Here is a 21,485-nt window from a genome sequence, read left to right as displayed (position 1 = left end):
CTCAAAACTAAGTAAGCTCACACCTACCGCTTTAACTTCGCGTGCTCCTCTAGGAGCCGGGAACCATCGCCCTTGGGCGCTCCCCGATGCACGCCGGGATATGTCTGGCGCCCCTCAGTGTGTTGCAGAGCATGCCGGGAGAGGCACCTCTCCCGATTTCCTGGCTCTCACCTCCCTGGTGTTCCTTTCTTGTCCCGTTGAAAGCCCTGTCCTACGGCTGGGATGGAGGCGGTTCCGGTAATTATGGGAGTGTGACTGGGTGTAACAGGCACTTTGAGTCCCCCTTCCCCCACTCCTTTGATCTGTGTGGTTTTAGGGAAACCGCTTAACTTTTCTTCAAAGAGCATGCATTTAGTAAGTGCCTGCTGAGTGCCTTTTTGAATATTGCAAAAAAAAAAAAAAAAGGGAGGGTCTTTGCCTACAAGCAAACTATCAGAAGTTCGTGGTGGGGGAAAGAATGCTAATTTAAATACAACTTACTACAAACCCTACTCGCAAGTAGAAATAATCCTTTAGAATTTGTCTGGGGATAGAAGACCAGACCTTTCTTGATAAACATACTGCTATTGTTGGGGAAAGTGGAGGTGAGAAGAGGAGGAGGCGTTTTAAAGGGACAGGAGTTGTAGCCCTACTACATTTCTGGTTCAACGTAATCTAGCAATGATGTGTTGGAACCAAGAAAAACATCATCTACTAACGCTGAGAAAAGGTGGTCTTGCATTAGAATGAGTTAATTTTGTAACGTAGTCACAAAACCGACCTCCAGGACAAAAACCTGATATTCTACTCCCAATTAAAACTATCTGTTCTGCTCTAACTCCATTCCTCAGCTTTGCCGATTTCAAAACTTTGTTTTTTCTGTTAACAAAGGGATGATTAAACTGGGGGAATTTGACTAGCGCTGGTCAGACTCACAAGAATGCTATTTATAAGCTAGAAATTAAATGTGTTAATTTATAATGTGGTTATCAAGCCCAAATACATCGTTCTGGGCACCCTTTTCTGGTTTCAAGGCACTTTAAGCCTAATTACTTATCAGAAAATTATTTTCTGACCATAAAATCAAAAGAAAGGGAATTAGACAATCATGTATAATAAAATCATTAAATAAGAAGACTATGTTAAACTTGAAGTTTATCAAACAGTCCAATATACTTTATTGCATTTAATCCTAACAACAACCCTGAGAGAAAAGTACTATACTAATATTACTATCTTCTGAGACAAGCTTTAGTGAGAAACTGGAAAACGTGTTTTGATGTTCTCCAGGCAATTGTGATGCACAACTAGGTTGGGGTCTATTGGCTATAGTGGAAAGAGCCTTGGCCTTGAAATAAGACCCATCCGGGTGAACTTGCAATTCTCCACTTTCTGTACTTTGACCTTGAACAGGTTTTTTAACATTTTAATCCTCAATTCCTTAAACTTCAGTTTGGGGCCAACAAACCTAGCTTTTGGATTTTCATAATGATTCCAAGATAAAAGTACTTAGAACACCTATCACAGTCCCTGGTGAATAGGAGGCACTATATAGATGTGACTACTAGTTAGTGGTAAAGGTTGTATTTTAACCAGCATCCTGTATTCTGTCCAATACAACATATTCTTGAATCCTTTTTTCTCCACTAGTCTGTTTCTCCCCTAGACAGTGCTAGAGGCACACTAACAGATTCTTACACTGCAGATCTTTTTTAGATTCCTTCGTTTCTGTTGCCCATCTCTTGGTACATATTGTTACATTATCTCTCACCTTCATTTCAAGGGTTTTTTTTCATCTTAACATGTCATGTTAATATGCTGAACTGTAGACATTATTTAAGTAAAATAATGATAATACAGAGATGCTTAGAGGGTGGAGGGGGCACGTGTGCCTGCACTTGAAGAAGGTTAAAAATTGTTTACATTTAAATACCTCAGAGTTGGACTTCCCTGGTGGTGCAGTGGTTAAGAATCTGCCTGCCAATGCAGGGGACATGGGTTCGATCCCTGTTCCGGGAAGATCCCACATGTCGCGGAGCAACTAAGCCCGTGCGCCACAACTACTGAGCATGTGCTCTAGAGCCCGCGAGCCACAACTACTGAGCCCGCACGCTGCAACTACTGAAGCCCGCACACCTAGAGCCTCTGCTCCGTAGCAAGAGAACCCACCGCAATGAGAAGCCGGCACCACAACGAAGAGTAGCCCCCGCTCGCCACAACTAGAGAAAGCCCATGCACAGCAACGAAGACCCGACGCAGCCAAAAATAAATACATTAAATAAATAAATTTGAAAAAGAAGAAAATGATTTAAAAAAAAAAAAACTCACTCTCCCTTCACTTACATAACACAGTGTTTTAGACTCTCCCTTCCCAGTCTCCTCTCCTGCCTTTATCCATTCCTAGCAAAGGGCAGTTTACCTAGAGCAGAGCTTCCCGTAGACATCTGAAATTCAGCATTTCAAAAGTCAAACTAATTGTCTCTTCACGACACACACCAGCTACTACTGCATTCCCTTAAATGGGCAATGACACCACCATTCCAATAAGCCTCCCAGTGTAGGAAACCTCCCTATCCTCCCTGGTCCTTCTCATCTGTTTTCCACTTTTTTAGTCATAAAGTTATATTGCTTCAAACACCTTAACATTTTTTTAAGGTCACCCCCTACTTTCCATTTCTTCAACCACTGCATTAGTTCGACCCTTATCTCTAAGAGACCCTACAAATACAAGCATATGAATATTTCATTATAATGATAATAGCCTGTTAAATTTGATTTCAGAATACAAAACGTGTCATCTATATTGTTTTACAATAGACTAGTAAAAGGTTTATAATGCCCTACACAGGGCTTCCCTGGTGGCGCAGTGGTTAAGAATCTGCCTGCCAGTGCAGGGGACAAGGCTTCGAGCCCTGTTCCGGGAAGATCCCACATGTCGCGGAGCAACTAAGCCCATACGCCACAACTACTGAGCCTGTGCTCTAGAGCCCGCGAGCCACAACTACTGAAGCCTGCACTCTAGAGCCCGCCAGCCACAACCACTGAAGCCTTTCGCGCCTAGAGCCTGTGCTCCACAACAAGAGAAGCCACCGCAATGAGAAGCCCTCGCACCACAACAAAGAGTAGCCCCCACTCACCGCAACTAGAGAAAGCCCGCGCACAGCAATGAAGACCCAACGTAGCCAAATAAATAAATAATAAAATAAATCTATAATGTCCTACACAGTGAATGCTCTTAGTAAGGATGAGTGAAATAATTTTTTAATATATCTATTTACTAGAAGTTTTGAAGAGATATTTTACTGAGTGCCAAAAAGTATTAGTAGTGATCTTGGAAGTAGTTGTTCACACTTACACTATTCTCAAATATTTCTGGTTCTCCCAACTTCCAGGAACATGATATCAATATAATTGCTCTTCCTTGCTCCTATAAAGTTAGGAATGACTACATGACTTGCTTTGGCAATGAAATGTGAGTGGAAGTGACATGTATCAATTCTCAGAAGAAGCTTTAAATGCCAGCATGCAATTCAGCCATTTTCTCTTTCCTTCTGCCACAGCTACTAGCAATGTTCCAACTGGTGGTCACTCTGTCAGCCTTGATCCCATAATAGGGATGACAAGAGCAGAGACCCCTAACCAACTAACAGTGAATATGTAGCATGAGCAAAAAATAACTTATGTAGTTTTCAGACACTGAGATTTGGGATCATCAGTTACCACACATAATATAGCCACATTGAATTATACAGAAATGGAGGAAATTACTACAGGTGACCAGATTCCATTTTGTTAAGGAAGACTTCAATTGCCAATGTCCACCATGTGATACAAATTTAGAAACAGAGTAGAAGACTCTAGCAGCATGAGGGGACAACTGCCTGAGGGTGATGTAAAAGAAGAGCCTGAAGAAAGAACATTCATTAGAACCGTGCTTTTCATCTCCCCTCACTATATGATCCATTCTTCATAGACCAGCCAAAGCGATCTTTTAAAAATATTAGTGAGATATTATGATCCTCTGCTTGAAACTGACCAATGTTTCATAATGCACTTAAGGTAAAATCCACATTCTTTACATTGGCCTATGAACCCTAACGGATCTGGCCCTTGCCTACTTATGATTTTGTGGTTTATGCACTCTTGATCATTATTATCACACCCACTTTATGTCCTTCAAGATGATTGTGCCTTCAGCCTGGGATGAAATCCATGTGGATGGAGCCTTCTGAATGGTTCTCATCAGCTCTAATGTCACTCTCTAAAAGAAAGGTCTTAACTGACTACCTTACCTAAAGTAGACTCCCTCCATCTACCAGTCACCTGTATTTTATCACCCTGTTTTATTTCCTTTATGGGGCTTCTCATTACCTTACTTATTTGATTTATTGTTTCCCTCCTGCCTCTACCCAAGAGAATGTAAACTTCATAAGAGTAGAGCCCTCCTGTCTATTCTCAATGTCTGGAACAGTATCTGGCACATAAAAGACAGGGAGAAAATATTTGCAAACTGTATATCTTTTAATATCCAGAATATATAAAGAACTCCTACAACGCAACAACAACAAAACAAAACAAAACCAAAAAACCTCAATTTAAAAATAGGTAAAGGATTTGAATAGATATTTCTCCAAAGATGTACAGATGACCAATTAGCACATGAAAATATGCTCACCATCACTAATCTTTAGAGAACTGCAAGTTAAAACCACAACGAGAGGGAGTTCCCTGGTGGCGCAGTGGTTGAGACTCTGCACTCCCAATGCAGGGGGCCTGGGTTCAATCCCTGGCCAGGGAACTAGATCCCACGTACATGCCGCAAATAAGGAGCCTGCGAGCTGTAACTAGAAGGAAGCTGCCTGCTGCAACTGAGACCCAGTGCAACCAAATAAATTAAATAAATAAATAAATAAATAAAACCCACAATGGGATACCACTTCACACCTCTTACGATGGCTACTACTTAAAAAACAAAAACAAAACAGAAAATAACAAGTGTTGGCAAGGAGGTGGAAAAATTGGAACTCGTGTGTTGTTGGTGGTTTTAAATGGTGCAGCCACTATAGAAATTAGTATGGCAGTTCCTAAAAAAACTAAAAATATATTACCATGTAATCCAGCAATTCAAAAGAATTGAAAGTAGGGTCTTGAAGAGATATTTATACACCCATGTTCATAGCAGCACTATTTAGAATAGCCAAGAGGTCGAAACAACCCAAGTGCCCATGGACAGATGAATGGACAAGCAAAATGTGATATATACATACAGTAGAATATTATTCAGCCTTAAAAAATGATGGAAAATCTGACAAATGCTACAACATGGATGTATGTTGAGGATATTATGCTACATGAAAAAAAGCCAGTCACAAGAAGACAGATACTTTATGTTTCCACTTATATGAGGTATCTAGAGTAGTCAAATTCATAGAGACAGAAGGTAGAATGGTGGTTTCCAGGGGTTGGACGGAAGGGGAGATGGGAAATTGTTTAAAGGGTATAGTGTTACAGTTTTGCAAGATGAAGAGCTCTGGAGCTTGCACAATAATATGAATGTGCTTAACACTACTGAACTGTACACTTAAAAATGGTTAAGATTGGGACTTCCCTGGTGGTGCAGTGGTTAAGAATCAACCTGGCAATGCAGGGGACACGGGTTCAAGCCCTGGTCTGGGAAGATCCCACGTGCCACGGAGCAACAAAGCCCATGCGCCACAACTACTGAGCCTGCGCTCTAGAGCCCACAAGCCACAACTACTGAGCCTGCGTGAAGCCCTCGCGCCTAGAGCCCGTGCTCTGCAACAAGAGAAGCCACCGCAATGAGAAGCCCACGCACCACAACGAAGAGTAGCCCCCACTCGCCGCAACTAGAGAAAGCCCACACGCAGCAGCCAAGACCCAACGCAGCCAAAAATTTTTTAAAATAAAGGTTAAGATTGTAAATTTTATGTTATATATATTTTACTACAATTTTTTTTAAAAGACAGCAGATATCTGTTGACTGAATGAAATAATGAATGAATATGTAAGTTAAGACTAACATTTCTGATATTTATTTACCATTTCAACTTTATTGGACTTGGCTACTTCTAACGGTTACTAGTTTTGAGTATTTTTGTGAGAGAGAGAGAGAGAAACAGATAGAGAGACAGTTCTCCACACCGCTCTCACATTTATCTTACTTTTCTGAAGCACAGATCTCATCATACAATGCCTCCACTTAAAAACCATTGATAAAGTCCAACTATCAAACTTTTTTTTATGGTTAGCACTATTGTATCTTGTCCAAATGCTCTTTGCCCACCCCAATTTATTAAGATTGTCTTCTGTGTTTTGGGAAGAAGTTTTACAATTTTAGCTTTTACATTTTAGTCTAATATCTACCTCAAATTAATACCAGTTTATGGGGACTTCCCTAGTGGTCCAGTGGCTAAGACACTGTGCTCCCAATGCAGGGGGCCGGGATTCAGTCCAGGCTTAGGACTTAGAATAGTCCTAAGGACTTACAATAGTCAAAACAATTTTGAAAAAGATATAGTTGAAAGACTTATGCTTATCAGGGAACTAGATCCCACATGTTGCAACTAAAAGTTTGCATGCCACAACTAAAGAATCCGCATGTGACAACAAAGATCCCGCACGCAGCAACAAAAATCCTGCATGCCGCAACTAAGACCCAGTGCAGCCAAATAAATAAATAAATAAAAGTTAAAAAAAAAAACAAAAAACAGTGTATGGTGTGAGGTAGGGGTTGAGGTTCACTTTTTTCCATAAGGATATTAAATTTATCCAACACTATTTGTTAAAGACTGTTTTTTCTCCTTCAAATTACCTTGGCACCTACATTAGTTATCTATCACTGTATAATAAATTACCCCCAAACTTCGCAACTTAGCTGCTTTTTTTTTTTTTTTTTGGCTATGCAGCTTTATTATTTTTTTTTTAACATCTTTATTGGAGTATAATTGCTTTACAATGGTGTGTTAGTTTCTGCTTTATAACAAAATGAATCAGCTACACATATACATATATCCCCATATCTCCTCCCTCTTGCATCTCCCTCCCATCCTCCCTATCCCACCCCTCTAGGAGGTCACAAAGCACCAAGCTGATCTCCCTGTGCTATGCAGCTGCTTCCCACTAGCTATCTATTTTACATTTGGTAGTGTATATATGTCCATGCCACTCTCTCACTTCGTCCCAGCTTACCCTTCCCCTTCCGCATGTCCTCAAGTCCATTCTCTACGTCTGCATCTTTATTCCTGTCCTGCCCCTAGGTTCTTCAGAAACTTTTTTTTTTTTAGATTCCATATATATGTGTTAGCATATGGTATTTGTTTTTCTCTTTCTGACTTACTTCACCCTGTATGACAGTCTCTAGGTCCATCCACCTCACTACAAGTAACTCAATTTCATTTCTTTTTATGGCTGAGTAATATTCCATTGTATATATGTACCACATCTTCTTTATCCATTCATCTGTTGATGGACACTTAGGTGGCTTCCATGTCCTGGCTATTGTAAATAGAGCTTCAATGAACATTGTGGTACATGACTATTTTTGAATTATGGTTTTCTTAGGGTATATGCCCAGTAGTGGGATTGCTGGGTCGTATGGTAGTTCTATTTTTAGTTTTTTAAGGAACCTCCATACTGTTCTCCATAGTGGCTGTACCAATTTACATTCCCACCAAGAGTGCAAGAGGGTTCCCTTTTCTCCACACCCTCTCCAGCATGCTGCAGCTTTAAACTGCAATATTTATTACCTCATAATTTTTATGGTTAAGGAACTTGGGCACATTTTATATGGATGCCCTGGAATAAGGTTTCTCACGAGTTTGCAGTCATGCTGTTGGCCAGGGCTTCAGTCTCATCCAAAGGCTTGATTTGAGGGGAGGGGAGTCTGCTTCCAAGCTCGCTCATGTGGTTCTTGGCTGACCTTGGTCCCTTGACACATGGGCCTCTCCACAGGGCTGCCTTACAACATGACAACTAGCTCTTTACCAATAGCAAGCCATCCAAGAAAGAGTGCCCCCAAGATGTAAGCCATAGTATTCTTTAAGCCTCACCCCAGAAGTAACATCCTATCATTTCTGTCAGTCCACATTCGAGGGGAGGAGAATACATAAGGGTGTGAATACCAGGAGAGAGGAATCATTGTGGGACATCTTAGAGGCTGCCTGCTACAACATCCTTTTTCAAAAATCAATTTGCTGTATATGTTTGGATCTATTTCTAGGCTCTATTCTGTTCAACTGACCTATTTATTTGTCCATATACTAATGCCATGTTGCCTTGATTTCTGTAGCTCTATAGCAAGTCTTGAGGTCAGGTGGTATAAGTCCTTCAACTATATCTCTTTCAAAATTGTTTTGACTATTCTAAGCCCTTTGTATTTTCATATAAATTTTAGAATCAGCTTGTCAGTTTCTATGAAAAACCTGCTGGTATTTTAATTAGAATTACATTAACTCTATAAATTAATTTGTGAATAATTAATATCTTAATAATATTGTCTTCCAATCTATTAATGTGTAGTAATAATGTGTGTATCTGACAAAGGACAAATATCTGGAATATATAAAGAACTCCTATAATTCAATAATAACGAGACAGCAACCCAAAATTTTTTAAATGGGCAAAAGACTTGAAATGACACTTAAGAAAGAACAGCTACAAATGGCTAATAAGCATATGAAAAGATGCACAATACTTAATTATTAGGGAAATACAAATTAAAACCACAATGAGATAACACTTCATGCCTTCCAGAATATCTAAAATTAAAAACACTGACAATAAAAAATGTTGGCTAGATTTGGGGCAAGTAGAACTCTCATACATTTCTGCTGGAAGTGAAAAATGGTACAATCCTTTGGAAGTAGTTTGACAATTTCTTATAAATTGTAACACATATCTATCCTATGACCCAGAAATTCAAATTTCTAGGCATTTACTCAAGAGAAATGTAAACATATAGCTACAAAAAAAGTGTTGTATAAGAATTTTTATAACAGCTTTATTCATAATCATCAAAAACTGGAAACAACACAAATGTCCATCAACAGATAAATGGATTACAAAATTGATTATCATTGGACTATTACTCAACAATAAAAAGGAATGAACCACTGATATATGTAAAAACATAGATGAATCTCAAAACACATGTGCAAAAGAAGCCATACATATAATTATACACACTATATTATTCCATTTATATGACATTCTAGAACTAACAAAACTAATGTACAACGTGGTAGAATAAAGATGGCCCAAATTCTTTGTCTCTACCCACACTGAGTGGTGGGCTTTATTTCTCCTTTGAATTTAGGCTGGCCTTGTGATTGCTTTGACATATAGAATAGAGCAGAAGTGATGCTGTGCCAGTTTAGAGTTTAGTCTTTAAAAGGACTGGCAGCTTACACTTCCTCCTTCTTGGAACCCATGCTGTGAGGAAGCCCAAACAGCCATGTGGAAGAAAAACGAGATCCATAACTGGCAGTCCTAGCTGAGATCACAGCCAAAAGCCAATCCCAAATTGCCAGCCATGCAAGTGAGTCATCTTGGAAGTGGATTCTCCAGTTTCAGTCAAGCTGTCTCAGCTGGCTGATGCCACAGAGAACAGAGACAAAATGATTCCACTAAACCCTGACCAGTTGCAGTATCATGAGCAAATAAATGATTTTTGTTGTTTTAAGTCACTAGGTTTGGGCGTGATTATTTATTGAAATAACCAAAACATGTGGTAATAAAAATCATATCAGTAGTTGCCTCGGGGAAGAGAGACCAATTGCAAAGGGCACAAGAGGGATTTCAGGGGTGGTGGCAATGTTCTGTATCTTAAAAAATGGGACCTAATTAAACTTAAATGCTTTTGCACAGCAAAGGATACCATCAGCAAAATGAAAAGACAACCTATGGAATGAGAGAAAATATTTACAAATGATATGACCGACAAGTGGCAATATCCAAAATATATAAACAGCTTGTACAACTCAATATCAAAAAACCAAACAACCCAATCAAAAATGGGCAGAAGAGGGACTTCCCTGGTGGTGCAGTGGTTAAGAATCTGCCTACCAATGCAGGGGACACAGATTTGATCTCTGGCCCGGGAAGATCCCACATGCAGCGGAGCAACTAAGCCACAACCATTGAGCCTGCGCTCTAGAGCCCTCGAGCCACAACTACTGAACCCATATGCCACAGCTACTGAAGCCCACATGCCGCAACTACTGAAGCCCATGCTCTGCAACAAAGAGAAGCCACTGAAATGAAAAGCCCATGCACCTCAACAAAGAGTAGCCCCTGCTTGCTGCAACTAGAGAAAGCCCGTTAGCCCCTACTTGCTGCAACTAGAGAAAGCCTGTGCGCAGCAACAAAGACTCAATGCAGCCATAAATAAATAAATAAATAAATTTATTAAAAAAAAAAAAAAGAATCGGCTAGCTAGTGCATGTGGCATGGTTTCGATCCCTGGTCCGGGAAGATCCCACATGCTGGGGAGCAACTAAGCCCATGCGCCACAACTACTGAAGCCTGCGTGCCCTAGAGCCCGCAAGCTGCAACTACTGAGCCCATGCACTGCAACTACTGAAGCCCGTGGGCTCTAGGGCCCACGTGCCGCAACTACTGAGCCCGCACACCTAGAGCCCGTGCTCTGCAACAAGAGAAGCCACCACAGTGAGAAGCCTGCACACCTCAACAAAGAGTAGCCCCCGCTCGACACAACTAGAGAAAGCCTGCGCACAGCAACAAAGACCCAATGCAACCAAAAATAAAAAATAAAAATAAATAAATAAATAAAACTCTTTGAACCATAGACTTAAAATCTATATATTAGAATGTAAGTAAACTATACCAAATGAAGTTGCTTTAAAAAAAAAAAGAAAGAAAGAAAGACAGGAACTTCCCTGGTGGCACAGTGGTTAAGAATCTGCCTGCCAATGCAGGGGACGCAGGTTCGATCCTGGTCCGGGAAGATCCCACATGCCATGGAGCAACTAAGCCTGTGTGCCACAACTACTGAGCCTGTGCTCTAGAGCCTGTGAGCCACAACTACTGAGCCCGTGTGCTGCAACTACTGAAGCCCGCAAGCCTAGGGCTCGTGCTCCGCAACAAGAGAAGCCACCACAATGAGAAGCCTGCGCACTGCAACGAAGAGTAGCCCCCTCTCGCCGCAACTAGAAAAAGCCTGCACGCAACAATGAAGACCCAACGCAGCCAAAAATAAAAATAAATAAATAAATTTATTAAAAAGAATAAAACTTCGGGTAATTCTGCGAATTCTGCACTTTCACTGCTGAGGGCACGGGTTCAATCCCTGGTCAGAGCACTAAGATCCCGTAAGCCTCACATAGTGCAGCCAAAAAAGAAAAGGGAAAAAAAAAACTTTGAAGACTCTCTATTAACTAGAAAATAAAATTCTCGGCTTGCTGGGAGACTCCTCACAAAGTAGCCCCAGGCTGAATTCCCAGGATATTCCCTTCCCACCCTTTACACTAAAGCTAAACAACGTGATTCGCAGTTCCACATGAGCCCAGGCCTCTTGAAGTCGTTCTGTTTTCCTGGCATGTCACTCTTCCTGATTTCAGGCCGCTGAAGTCCCAGTCATCCTGTGACGCCCACCCACCTTTACCCACCCCTGTGCTGAGACAGTCTTAGTCACCACCTCCTCTTGCTCGCAGAACACTTTGTGAATAGTCTTATTATAAAAACTTATCACATTATATTGTAAATTTTTGTTTACATAAATGTTTCTCTCCTGCACCAGACCCTGACTTCCTTCAGGAAAGAGACAACTTCTGATTCATCTGTGAATCACCATAATCTAAGTGCCAGGCAGGTAACAGATACTCAGAAATGGTGACTGGATTATGGTCCATTAGCCAGGGTCTCCTTTTGCTTCTCTTATTACCTTACTGCTTTTCACCAGCCCTGTGTGGTATAGGAGAGTCTCCATCCACTGCTTCCTCCACTATCTGCTTTCATCTCCCTCTCTCCTCCTTCTCCTCTCTCTCTCTCCTCTTTGGCAGTCTCTAAAGGCTCACCCAACATCATGGCTGCAACCATTTTCTTCACTACAGATAGCTCCAAATGTTCTTCATTATCCGGAAATGTTTGCTGAGCGTTAAGGACACTGTACTAAAGGCTGGACTGCAAGGACTTTCAAAAGAATCCACTGGACTTGAGGATCTGAAGAGCACTGAACGTTGAAGACAAGAGACAGAAAGGAATCAAATATCTCCAAGAAACTGAGCTTGTGTGCCCAAGAGAATGAGGAAGCATCATCAAGTGGGGAAGTATGAAGGAGGAGTTGGTTTGGGGAGAAAAATACGCATTTTGTCTTAGTTGGGTGTCATACTATTACATTCAAGTGAAACTGCTATAAATGGAGATGTAGAATTTTGTGCATTTATAAATGCCTCCCCACAAAAAAAAAATATATATATATATATATATAATTTTTATATATATAGTATATATATACTATACATGTAAATATATATATGTGTGTATGTGTATATACATATGTGTGTGTAAAAAATATATATATATATATATATTTTGCCCTCATGAGACTTATTGAGGTGACAACATAAATCAAAGAATTCCATAAATAAATATAAAATTGCAATTCATCATAAATGCTGCCAAAGAGGTACATATTCTTATGAAAGCATGTAGTAGGAATTGACCAGCTCAAGGATATTGGCACTGATAGCTGAGGAAGAATAGAAGCCGACTAGGGGATGAGGTGGGGGAAAGGTTCTAGGCAAAATGACCAGCATGTGCAAAAGCCTACAACATAGAGACAGAAAGTAGATTAGTGGTTGCCAGGGGCCAATGGGGGTAAGGGGGGAAAGGGAGTGCCTGCTAATGGGTATAGAGTTACTTTTTGAGGTGATTGATGAAAATGTTCTGGAATGAGATAGTGGTAATTGTTGCACAACTTTGTGAATATACTAAAGCCCACTGAATTGTATACTTTAAAAGGATGAATTTCGTGGTATCAGTTATACCTCAATTTTTTTTTTTTTTTAATTTTTGGCTGCATTGGGTCTTTGTTGCTGTGTGTGGGCTTTCTCTAGTTGCGGCGAGCAGGGGCTACTCTTCATTGTGGTGCTCTGGCTTCTCATTGCGCTGGCTTCTCTTGTTGCGGAGCACGGGCTCTAGGCACGAGGGCTTCAGTAGTTGTGGCACATGGGTTCAGTAGTTGTGGCTCGCGGGCTCTAGAGCACAGGCTCAGTAGCTCTGGCGCACGGGCTTAGTTGCTCCGCAGCATGTGGGATCTTCCCGGACCAGGGCTTGAACCCGTGACCCCTGCATTGGCAGGCAGATTCTTAACCACTGCGCCACCAGGGAAGCCCTCTCAATTTTTTTTTTTTAATAAATTTATTTATTTACTTTTGGCTGCTTTGGTTCTTTGTTGCTGCGCGTGGCTTTCTCTAGTTGCAGTGAGCAGGGGCCACTCTTCATTGTGGTGCGCGGGCTTCTCATTGTGGTGGCTCCTCTTGTTGTGGAGCACGGGCTCCAGGCGCACGGGCTTCCGTAGTTGCGGCACATGGGCTCAGTAGTTGTGGCTCGCGGGCTCTAGAGCGCAGGCTCAGTAGTTGTGGCGCACGGGCTTAGTTGCTCCGCGGCATGTGGGATCTTCCTGGACCAGGGCTCGAACCCGTGTCCCCTGCATTGGCAGGCGGATTTGTAACCACTGTGCCACCAGGGAAGTCCCCTCTCAATTTTTAAAATAGAAAAAATTACAATAATGATGAGGATTTTAAAAAAGAAAAAAAGGATGAAGATGAATGCAAGTTAAGCAACACCAGTAACAAAAAGCCTATGTCAGACAGGCCATAGCACCCTCAAGAAACTAAAAGGAGGCCAGCCAAAACACAGAATGAGAGCAAGCATGATGCATGAGTGAGGATGAAGAGATGAGCACAAAGAACGACGCAGGAGCCACACTTAGAGAAGTAATGGTAAGGTCCGAGACCCAAAGGAGATCAAAGAGTAAGAGTAGAGAGACAGATCAAGAGCTTGCACGGTGAACCTCCCTCCACGCCCACAACCGAGGAGTGGAAAGAAAGAAATGGAACCTGTACGGGTGTTGGACAAAGAAGCCACAGGGAAGGAGAAGCAGCAGCACAACAGACTTGCACTCAGGCCAAGACAAGAGAAGATTCCACAGAGCAGATGACAGTCAGCAATACTGACCATTGCCAAGAGGCTAAAAAGGACAGAAATCAAGAAAAGTCCTTTGAATTTGGAGCTGGATGACCACAGACACAGCCATGTGAGAGTGGGGGTGGGGGAGAGAGCCAGATGGCGGAGGAATAATGAGAGAGTGAGTCACAAAGACATGGAAGCACACAGTATTTGGCAGTGAAAGGAGGAGGAAAATGGGACAGTAGCTTAAAGAGACGGGGGTCATATGGAGGCCTTTTTCAAAATAGGAGAGACCTGAGTGTGTTTGAGAATGAGAAACGGGAGCCAGGAAAAAGGAATCAATTTAAACTATGAGGGAGAAAATAATTCATTCAACAAGTTCCCTTGAGGAGATGGGAGAGGATGGAATCAAGACACAGGTGGAGAGCACAGACTTAGAAAATAAGACAGGGGCTTCCCTGGTGGCGCAGTGGTTGAGAATCCGCCTGCCAATGCAGGGGACACGGGTTCGAACCCTGGTCCGGGAAGATCCCACATGCCGTGGAGCAGCTAATCCCGTGCGCCACAACTACTGAGCCTGCGCTCTAGAGCCCGTGAGCCACAACCACTAAAGTCCGTGCACCTAGAGCCCGTGCTCTGCAACAAGAGAAGCCACCGCAATGAGAAGCCCTCGCACCGCAACAAAGAGTAGCCCCCTGCTCGCCACAATTAGAGAAAGCCCATGCGCAGCAACGAAGACCCAACGCAGCCAAAAATAAATAAATTAATTAATTGAAAAAAAAAGAAAATAAGACAGTCTTTTACTCTGAGGAAGGCAGTGATGGATAGTGACAGATTTTATTTTAGGTGAAGAGGAGTTTGGATAATGGAGGATGTCATTGGCCTCTGTGTTCTCAGTAATATTAAGAGCTAATATTTACTAAGCATTCACCATGGTAGTGGCCTAAACAACTCATATATTAACTCATTTAATCCTCACAACCACTTCATAAGATAGGTACTGTGATTATTCCCATTTTGCAGTGAAGGAAGCAGAGTCACTGAGGAGTGAAATAACTTCAATAAGTTCCCGCAGGTAATAGACGATAGAACTTATATTTCTACCTGTGACGTAGGAAGGGAGTGAGGTGATTTGCCAAGATTAAAGGAGGAAGTGGTAGAAAAGAAAGGAAAAAGGGAAACTGGGGACCTGAAGTACATTAGGAAAGTTTAAAAGAGTCAAAGTGAAAAGTATGCTACTGAGAATGCGATTCAAGTTAGACTTCTTCGGGGACTTCCCTGGTGGCGCAGTGGTTAAGAATCCGCCTGCCAATGCAGGGCACACGGGTTCGATCCCTGGTCCGGGAAGATACCACATGCCGCGGAGCAGCTAATCCCGTGCACCACAACTACTGAGCCTGTGCTCTAGCTCCTGAGAACCACAACTACTGAGCCCATGTGCCACAACTACTGAAGCCCGCGCACCTAGAGCCTGTGCTCTGCAACAAGAGAAGCCACCGCGATGAGAAGCCCATGCACCACAACAAAGAGTAGCCCCCGCTCGTCGCAACTAGAGAAAGCCCATGCACAGCAACGAAGACCCAACGCAGCCAAAAATAAATAAATTAAATTAAATAAAAAAAGAAAAATGTTCTTCTAAAAAAAAAAAAAAAAGTTAGACCTCTTCCAGAGCAGCAGTCCCATCTCTCCCCCACAGAGACAACCTCTCCACTTGAAGACTCCACAATTGAGATATGATTAATTCTTCACTCAGTTTTAGGTGATTCAGCCCCTCCTTTCAAGTTCCTGGGCTCTGGGTCTGCCCATTGGACAGGATTCTCCTGGTAAAGCCGAAGATGGCAGAGAATTATTCTGTCAGAGACTTGGCCCGAAGCCACCCACACACCTGGGCAGCTTTACTGAACCTATAAAGTGCATACTTTATATTGGCATTCAGTTGGCATCTCAGTAGGCCCTATGATTCAAGAAAGATTTTCTAACTTAAAGTGAGTGAAAAAGGAACAGAAAATTTCTTGCTGAGATTGTTCCTGTAGCCCTTACCACAGGTAACAAACCTGCTTTTTCAAAACCAAATTTGAACTTGATAAAAACTTTTTATATGTTCCATAATTATTTACGTCACCAAGGAAACAGAAGAATTCACAAGAAGCCAAATTGTCTCTATTCTCTTCCTCAAATGTCAGTGGTATGTTGGCAAAGATTCTTAGAGGAGTGAGAACAGAAAAGCAGCAGCACTAAAAAGCCAGAAACCTCCTCGGTGTAGAGACATCAGTCAAAAATGTCACAGAAAGGCAAATTGGATTTAGAATAGTTTCCAGGCAAATTTGCATCACTGATATTATTTCCTCCAGCAATATGTATTAGTATTTTTTCACATTGTGAAGAACACCCCACTTCCTAACTATAATTCTCTTGAAGTATCGACATTCACACAAGTCAGTATTCCAGCTCCCATGCACAAGTAGAGCTGGACTGATGAGGTTTCATGACTCAAAAGGATAAATACTGGCACAAATGCATATAAGCAAGGCAGCCTGGATATTTAGCTAGACAACCAATTGGGAATCAAACTCAGATGCAAAGATGGAGAGATCCATTGTTCCTGAGATGTGAACAAGGAGCAAACACAGCGCAGAATGGAACTGGGTTTAAGAATGTGTCATGTGAATCCGCCTACAGACAACTCTGGGAACTGTTCCTGAAATGGGAGGAGGCTGTCATCACCTCTCCCTCAGTAGCACCATGTGCCACAGTAATGATTTTCGTTTTGGAAGTGCATTTTGATATGCTGTCTCCCTTCCCGCATTTCCCTCCTCCCCACTCTGGGAAACAAACTTGATGCTCACTAACCTCTGCCTTTGCTGTCTGAGGAAGGAAGTGGGGGGAGTTTTACAATCCCCTGTGAAGCAAGGCTGCCCCTGCCATCACCCAGGAGGGTCTGCTCTCTGCTTCCTCCTGGTGGATGTGGAGGGAAGACTGATTCCTTGTAGTGAGGTGTAAAGAGAGCTAAATTGTGGCAATTGAGAGACCTCCAGTGCAGGTCAGTTCAGAAGGACTGATGGGTAAGCTCTGACCTGCTTCTTCATTCTTTGTGGACAGACATAAGCGGAGTGATGAATGGCAACATCTAGTCCTTTCCTGGAAGAGAAGGCTACAGGTTTTCTAACTGCACTGTTTAAAGGCTCAGGAAAGATCAGCCGCACCTGTACTACAGCCGACTTGAGTTTAGGCTGTCAAAGCCATTGCATTAATAGCTAACAATTGTTATCCAGCCACAGTCCCTGGGGCTCCTCACACATAAGCAAGCAGTGTCTTATAACAGAAGATCGTCTTCTAATTACCCTTTCGAATCAGAGCTAGATGTTATGCATCCACACGTGCAAGTAAGTCACAGATTGAGGATAATTTGTGATCATGCCACCTGACCTTAAGCTATCTGCGAGTCTTTTCGAGAAGATTTTATATAGTCCTGAAGCCCCACGAAGATCCTGCCTCTCCTAGCGGAGCAAGAAGATACCCACAGATTCTAAAAATCTGTCTTTCCCCCATTCCTTTTGCTCCTTGGACAGGCTAAAACCCCCTCTTGAGTTTTATGTCGCATTTCATACCCTCTTAGTCACTGCTTAGCTACATAGATTCCGATCCTTATGTCTCTACCAGAGATCGGCTCTTATTTTCTCTTAGTCATCTCTCCCGTTCCCCTCTCCTATTGGTTTAGAGTTATCTCACCATAATCACACAGAAGGCCCTCCTTGCTACTCCATTATTTTTTTTTAAAAAAGATTTTTTTGATGTGGACCATTTTTAAAGCCTTTATTGAATTTGTTACAATATTGCTTCCGTTTCATGTTTTGGTTTTTTGGCTGTGAGGCATATGGGATCTTAGCTACCTGACCAGGATAGAACCTGCACCCGCTACACTGGAAGGCGAAGTCTTAACCACTGGATGGCTAAGGAAGTCCCATCCATTATTTATTCTTATAGCATTTTCAAGTTCATCCCCCTACCACTGCGCGCACACACACACACACACACACACACACACACACACACACACACACTCAGTACTTACATGGGGTCCAGGTGTTCTGGGCCCAAGTAGACTTATTCTAAATGGACATGCAGAGCCTGCATCCATAGCTCTTAGGGAACTTGGTCCTAGAATACTGGCGTAACTGAATGAAGGGAGAGCAAAACTGTGAGTTTTGAATACTGGACGTGGATCACTGCCCACAGGGCAGAAAACAAGACCCACTGAAAAGACAGACTTCATGTTGATCCCAGTGATCCAGCAGTTGTTTTCCAAGTTCTCATTAACATTTCCTGCTGGCCTAGGGTATAGGGAAGTTCTGAAATCGTACTAATAGCACCCTTTCTAACAGTCATACTGAGGGATGGAAAGCTTGTGTGTTGGGGAAAGCAATTCCATCCTAGGTTACAGCCATCACAATTAACACTTGTGTTGTCATTTGCAATATACAAAGCCCTTTTATAAATGAGAGCTGATCTCCACAGCATTCTAGTGAAAAGGCCAGAGAAAGTGTTCTTATCTCCATTTTATAGATGCAGAAGATTCTGAAAGGTTTAGTGACTCATCCAGGGTCAAGCAGGACAAAAGAGAAAACAAAGCAGAATAAAAGGATGGAAAACTCAAGAAAGAAAGAAAGAGATAAAGTGAACTGCCTTCAAAGATCTTCTGTCATCTCAAACCCTATGATGTAGGGGACCCTCTGACAGTTTGGGGGCAGGGGAGCGCAGCAAAGCCGCTCAGCTCTACTAGTCCCCAGACTGTGAACTCCCAGACAATGCTGCAGAGGAAACCTGGGAAGTTAGCCCACAGCTCTTCCCAGGGATGGGGGCTGTGGAAACACTGGCTTTATCTTTAATTAAAACTGCAAGCTTCCCTCTTTACTTTCTTATGCATATTTAATGAGTCACTAAAAACTGTTAACCAGGAGTTCGGGTTAATATTATCTTGAACAGAACCCTGCCTTTCTGTCTTTCCCTCCCACCCTCACACTCCCAATTTTTTCTGCTCCTGCGGCTGCTGCTGTTGCTGTTTGCCTTTTTCTCCTTCCTCAGAATCACTCACTTCCTCTCCCTATTTCGCATGAGTCTTTCCCTCCCCACTCCTCCTCCTCACTATTTTCCTCCTGTGCTCCTGGAGAAACCAAACAGCTCCACCGTAAGGACTCTGTGAAACACAAGGAACAGGCTACAGTTGACTGACCTGGTGAGTGGAAGACATCACAGGAAACCAAGCTGATATCCTAGGGCCAGTCAGCCAGGGCTGCTCTGGAGTTTCCCTGCTGTCCTACTGGCAGCAACTCCAGGGAGTCCAGATGGTCCTAGAAAAATCTCTGGCCCAACGATAAAATGGCAGAATTGATTTTAAGCCCCTAGAAATGTTGAATTGCTGTTTATGGACTCTGGAATCAGGTTGAATCTGGGACCTCTGATAGATGGAATGTGACCTAAATCTACAGGGAGTCCCATATGGTCTCACCCAAGGGTCCTGAAACCCTGGGCATAGTCAGGAGCTGCCTCAGATGGTGCTGATGGAAGGAACATGAGGGCGGGCCTGAAGACTGGGAGAGACATAAGCCACTCCTTGGAGTGGGGAAGGGGACAGACCAGAAGCTTCCTGCCGGAAAGACATAAGTTTCAGGGGAAGCTCCTCTACACCCCAGGACCTCAGGGAGGGATAGCATTGGGCTGAACACATCATCCACACATTTGTAACCCTGCATGGCGCCAAAATGCTGTCCTGAGTCTAGCACAACGGACATGAGCACATGCAGACATCCTCTCCTTGTGGAGAAAGGTGCTCCTGCTGGTGCTGGGAGCCGATTATATTCTGCTTTAACTTTTGTTTTAAAATAGTATTATAGGGACTTCCCTGGTGGTCCAGTGGCTAAGACTCCGCACCCTCAGTGCAGGGGGCTGGGGTTCGATCCCTGGTCAGGGAACTAGATCCCGCATACTGCAACTAAAGATCCTGCGTGCCACAACTAAGACCCGACGCAGCCAAATAAATAAATAAATAGCATTATAAAAGGTAACAATGTGTCCTTTATGGAGCCCATTTTCCCCTTCCTCACCTCAATCTGAGTGGACATTTGCAGCTAAGAAAAGGGGTTGCAGCAGTGAACGAGCAGGAGCAGGAGCGGGAGCCATAAGCCAGCCCTGAGTCTCTAGCCTTAGGGTTGGAGCAGAAGAAGTGCCAGACTTGGGCTTCCCTGGTGGCGCAGTGGTTAAGAATCCGCCTGCCAATGCAGGGGACACGGGTTCGAGCCCCAGTCCGGGAAGATCCCACATGCCGCGGAACAACTAAGCCCATGCGCCATAACTACTGAACCTGCACTCTAGAGCCCGTGAGCCACAACTACTGAGCCCGCGTGCCACAACTACTGAAGCCTGCGTGCCTAGAGCCTGTGCTCCGCAACGAGAAGCCACCACAATGAGAAGCCCGCGCACCGCAACAAAGAGTAGCCCCCACCCGCACAACTAGAGAAAGCCCGCGCACAGCAATGAAGACCCAACACAGCCAAAAATAAATAAATTAAAATAAATAAATTTAAAAAAATAAAAATAAAAAGAAGTGCCAGAGCATTTGAGAGAAAGAGAATCTAAAAGACAAATGGGGAGACAAGTTTTCTTACCCAACTGATAATGAGAGTAGAAGAATCTGGGATCCCTAAAGGCAAATTACATAGTCAGGGCATGGGCAAAATGGCAGCCATCCTGACAGCAGGACTTTCTGGAGAAAATAAGCTGCAGATTGGGTTAGAACAATCCAGTAGAGAAATGACTTCTTCATCCACGGAATTACTCTAGGAATTTGGCTGGAGAACATGGTGGAGGCAGCACAAACCCAGAATCACAGAGCTAAGAAGAAACCTAAAGATCATCTAGAGATTTGGAGGTTGTTTGGTTTCTGTTTTTGTTTTTGTTTTTGTTTTAACAGAACTAGGATCTACTGGAGGGGCTGCAGACAGAATATTTCAAGCCAGAGGAGTTACATACAGGGTCCAGGAAAGGAAGTCCTGATCCTGGCAACCCCAGTAGTAGAACCTGGTCTTCCCAGGACTGGAGGTGACACAGAAAAAACAGAAGGGAAGAAACTCAGTCTTTCTGGGGCTTCTGCATGCTCTGGGAAAGCTCTGTCCATGGAAAAAGGTCAACAGCTTGAACATAGTCAAAGGATAAGAGTTAGAACAAGCTCTAAGTGGGAATGAGATCTCTTTTAATTCAGAAGAATCCCCTTTGTGTATCCCCCATGTGTATACTTCTCCCTTCTGCTCACATAGCATTTGCTTTAAGACAATGATTCTCAA

The 21,485-nt window shown here is 42.9% G+C and overlaps 1 protein-coding gene across 1 annotated transcript in view; it reads right to left on the bottom strand.

Moving 5' to 3' along the window:
- MGA (MAX dimerization protein MGA) overlaps positions 1-3,012 on the bottom strand; it is a 159,373-nt gene extending 156,361 nt beyond the window's left edge. Inside the window, exon 1 of the mRNA XM_082449422.1 lies at positions 28-3,012. The gene's annotated coding sequence lies outside the window, so the exon portion shown is untranslated. The remainder of the gene's footprint in view (positions 1-27) is intronic.
- Between the last annotated feature and the right edge of the window lie 18,473 nt (positions 3,013-21,485).

This window comes from Balaenoptera physalus, assembly GCF_965194825.1.
Source record: "Balaenoptera physalus genome assembly, chromosome: 2".
Lineage (NCBI taxonomy): Eukaryota > Metazoa > Chordata > Mammalia > Artiodactyla > Balaenopteridae > Balaenoptera > Balaenoptera physalus.
Note: the sequence above shows the minus strand (reverse complement) of the source record. Positions and strands in the feature narration are given on the sequence as shown.